Source organism: Palaemon carinicauda, chromosome 7, assembly GCF_036898095.1.
Source record: "Palaemon carinicauda isolate YSFRI2023 chromosome 7, ASM3689809v2, whole genome shotgun sequence".
Classification (NCBI taxonomy): Eukaryota; Metazoa; Arthropoda; class Malacostraca; order Decapoda; family Palaemonidae; genus Palaemon; species Palaemon carinicauda.
In genome coordinates this window covers 40594785-40599784 of record NC_090731.1, presented here as the reverse complement: position 1 = coordinate 40599784, position 5000 = coordinate 40594785, and the positions used below count along the sequence as shown (strand labels likewise).

At 30.3% G+C, this 5000-nt stretch overlaps 1 protein-coding gene across 1 annotated transcript in view; it reads left to right on the top strand.

Annotated features, from left to right (window-relative positions):
- The window catches only part of LOC137643559 (protein Wnt-11b-2-like), a 461831-nt gene that overhangs the window by 1076 nt on the left and 455755 nt on the right, over nucleotides 1-5000 (top strand). The gene's annotated exons all lie outside the window — the stretch shown is intronic.

Below are 5000 nucleotides of genomic sequence, written 5' to 3'. Positions count from 1 at the left end.
AACACGTGATTTATAAGTTTTGTTTATTTTGTAAATAGTAATAGGTTTAATGGCAAGTTGTGAAAACAAATGAATTGTATTGAATTCTGCACGTCATCTCTATGAAAAAAATGTCTCAACTTTCCTTTGCAAATCTTAGCAATTTATGACTACAAAGAAACTTTATGTCATGCAGTAATAAAAATATTCTGTGATAATAGACATTACAATGATTTATTCATGTTATATCATTTACATTTTTTTTTTCAAAATAAGAGACGGGGCCATTTTTCATTTTGGTACTGTTTTGTTAAATGTAATGCTAATTTCTCCGGCACATCTTTATATCGTAGTATGTTTCTTTAAAACTTGTTAACAATGTCAAATTCTGATTGATTACGATAAATGCTGTAAAAGTGTTAAACCAAAATCAAAAGAATGATAAAGAACATGAAATCAATAATATGAAATCATTGTAGGACAAATTGGTATTATATTCAAGGCAAAATATTCATAAGATGGAATTATTCCTTTTCCTACTAAGGTATCATAGCCAAAGACTCGTCTTCCCTTCCAGTTACTTCACAAGATAGTAATCTCAGTGCCAATATCTTGTCACTTCAACAATAAGAATAAAATCTCACTATTATCAGTGTTCACAAGACGAGTAACAAAACTGCAATATCATCCTTCAACTGGTAGAAAAACTCACTGTTATATTGGCCGTGTTTAACAAGAGTGTAAGAGCATTTCTGTAATCCTCATATAGTAAAACTATAACTTCTTCATTTTAACTGTTTACTCTGGTAATAGAATTTAATATAAGGTGTATTTTAAAATGTTCATGTTACGTAAGATACTAAATTTTGCAGTGTGAATAGAATGAGGGAAGTCCTATTATAACTTAGACGTGATAGGAACAAAACTATTTTGCTTTTTCCAATTTTTTTTGGGGGGGAAAAAATAGTAATTTTCTTGTTCGTATTGAAGATTTTTATTTGACATATCCATCTTTATAGCCCTGGCAAAGATTTATCTTATTTTCCTCGCCGGTTATTATCTCATATCAGCATCAGCATGTGGACAATATTCAAGTTTTCGATGCTGGAACGCTGACAACCTCTCGTGATGCCAGTAAAATATTATTTGCCAAGCTCCTTGTATGACAAAAGCGACATTTTTGCAATTCTTGGAGAGATAATCAACGCACACTAAACTCTATCATTGTATACGTGTAATTTAAAAACACAGAATCAAAGTACATTCCATCACTGTATAAGAGTAATTCAAAAACATAGAATCTAAGTACATGAAACTCCATCACTGTATAAGTGTAATAAAAAAATCTCACAGAATCAAAGTACATTCCATCCTTATATTATTGTAATTCAAAACAGGATTAAAGTACATTAAACTCTACTACTGTATAAGCGTAATTTAAAAACACAGAATCAGAGTACATTCTATTACCGTATAAGAGTAATTTAAAAACACTGAATCAGAGTGCATTCTATCACCGTATAAGAGTAATTTAAAAACACAGAATCAGAGTGCATTCTATCACCGTATAAGTGTAATTTAAAAACACCGAATCAGAGTGCATTCTATCACCGTATAAGTGTAATTTAAAAACACCGAATCAGAGTGCATTCTATCACCGTATAAGTGTAATTTAAAAACACAGAATCAGAGTGCATTCTATCACCGTATAAGAGTAATTTAAAACACAGAATCAGAGTGCATTCTATCACCGTATAAGCGTAATTTAAAAACAGAATCAGAGTGCATTCTATCACCGTATAAGTGTAATTTAAAAACACAGAATCAGAGTGCATTCTATCACCGTATAAGCGTAATTTAAAAACACAGAATCAGAGTGCATTCTATCACCGTATAAGTGTAATTTAAAAACACAGAATCAGAGTGCATTCTATCACCGTATAAGAGTAATTTAAAAACACAGAATCAGAGTGCATTCTATCACCGTATAAGAGTAATTTAAAACACAGAATCAGAGTGCATTCCATCACCGTATAAGAGTAATTTAAAAACACAGAATCAGAGTGCATTCTATCACCGTATAAGTGTAATATAAAAACATAGAATCAGAGTACATTCTATTACCGTATAAGTGTAATTTAAAAAACACAGAATCAGAGTACATTCTATCACCGTATAAGAGTAATTTAAAAACACAGAACCAGAGTACATTCTATCACCGTATAAGAGTAATTTAAAAACACAGAATCAGAGTACATTCTTTCACCGTATAAGTGTAATATAAAAACACAGAATCAGAGTACATTCTATTACCGTATAAGTGTAATTTAAAAACACAGAATCAGAGTACATTCTATCACCGTATAAGAGTAATCTAAAAACACCAAACCGAAAAATGAATATATCATGCATGGGATCAGTGGTTAATCAAATGACAATAGATCGTGAAGTAAGAGTTAAAGAAGTATTAGAATATCACAAACTACAAATTTGAAAGACAAATATCGAGACAGAAAATAAGAGGAAAGAAGAAATATCAAAATAGAAATAAAAAAATATAGTAAGAAAATATCTAAAGATAAAAATTGAATAGAAAGATACAAGACAAGTTTCACGGAACAGGAATATGTAAATAAAAATAAAAATAATTTGATTACAGGAATTTGAAGAAAAAACTATCAAATCTGATAACTTTATTAAGATCTTATCAGATTCAGGGGCGTTTAATGAATCCTCAAAGCAGAGAACCATTATCATAAACAGCGAAATATTATCAATGATAAAATAACAAATGATAAATAAAAAAGCTTATTAAAATAAAACTATTTACGGGAACGTTGATTGCACACACACACACGCGTGCACACACACATGCGTGCACATACACACACACCAAAAATCCTAATCAGGTTGCAATTCAATAACAAAATGTTGAATGAGAAATTATGGGCAATATAAAGATAAATATTCCATGCCAGCTTCAGAAGCTTTTGCAATATTGTGAAGAGATAAGACTGAGCCCACTATCTTGGGGTAGAGTTCTCTTGCTTGAGGGTACACTCGGGCACACTATATTATTATTTTGTCTTTCTCTCGTTTTTTAAAGTTTTTATAGCTTATATATGAAAAATACATTTTAATGTTGTTAATGTTCTTGATGTTGAAATATTTAATTTGAATTGTTCATTACTTCTTTTTTGTAGTTTATTTATTTCCTTGCTTATTTTTCCTCACTGGGCGATTTTTCCCTGTTGGAGCCCTTGGGCTTTTAGCATCTTGCATCTCTAACTAGGCTTTTAGCTTAGCTAATAATAATAATGATAATAATAATAATAATAATAATAATAATAATAATAATAATAATAATAATAATAATAATAATAATAATAATAATAATAATAACCGTTTGTCAAAACATGGTCAGAATCGAACACTTAAGAAACAACCTTTCGTTGAATTTTGCAATCAAGTCAATGAAATACATTTATGTGTCAGAAATCATAAGGAAAATGTTTTTACAGAATGGACAAACAGAATAAATTTTCTGTCTATTTAAAAGAAAACCTATACCGTTGTCCTCAATTGTGGGTCGGTGTATTTTTTAATTTCGACTTTTGATATATATATATATATATATATATATATATATATATATATATATATATATATATATATATATATATATATATATATATATACATACATACATATATATATATATATATATATATATATATATATATATATATATATATATATATATATATATATATATATATATATATATATATATATATATATATATATATATATATATATATATAATATGTTTCTTCAAAAAGGCCCATAAAAGAAGCAAAGAAAATAGAAATGAATCACGAAATTTCGACCAATACACATTGACCCTCTTCAACGTGTATAATATGTATATATATGAAATAATTTACAGAAAAAAGTAAAATATTGAGTAAATCTTGACAAGTTTCGTCTAGAAGACATCTTCAAGAAGTGTACTCTTGAAGAATATCATAGAGACGAAACTAGTCAAGATTCTCTCACGCCTTTAACTTACCAAGTCTACACCGCCACCCTTCTCTAATAAAAATAATGTAATTTGTTATATATTTTTACGTTCTTAAATCGGAGCACTTTTCTGTCTTTATTTCAGATTGATAATATATGTCATCGTTAAGTCTTCACAACTTTATTATAAGGGATGATTTTGAGAAACGATTTAAGAAATCACGACTATTGTTCAGTTTCTTTTTTATATTAATCCATTTGTACGAAGACTTTCAACCATCGTACCTTCGCCTATTTTATTTTTGCTTCAGTAATGCTATTTGTATCAAGCACTCTCTTTGGTTGATAGTCTTCATTATTTTATCCTGGCAGTTTTGCCATTTTTCACAATTAAAGGTTTAAAAGCCTCTTATGAATGGCAGAGGCAAGGGACAGTGACAATAGCCTTGAGACTGACCATATATACTGTACATATGATCAGCTACCAAGTCCCATCACCAGCCAAGCTAGGACCAAGATGGACAAGGCAATGGCTGCTGATTACTCAGCATTTAGATCTAAAGACTCCCCTAAACCATTCATTCTTAGGTCACAAGGATGGCGAAGTTGCAAACACTACAAGAAACCACCGAGCTTGAGCGAGTCTCGAACCCGAGTCTGGCAGAATGCCAGGCAGGGATGTTTCCAATAGGCTACCGCAAGCAAATATCTTGATAATGATTATGATAATAATTACTCTCTGAACGAAGTAGTTCTACCAAAGATTAAGAAAGTCACTTGGAATTATCTAGAGGATAATCATCGGAGGCGCATTTTATAACATGTTTTCGCACGTGTGTCTGACAGTTCAAGCCGCGAGTTACGCTAATTTCTTCGACATTTCAATTTCACGCGTTCGTAGCGGCTTGTTTCAAATGCGAACTGAATGCTTCTTCGTTTTGATCGAGTGGGCACAGAGAGGAGAGACTGAAGAAGAAAATCAAACAGTCATAAAGAAA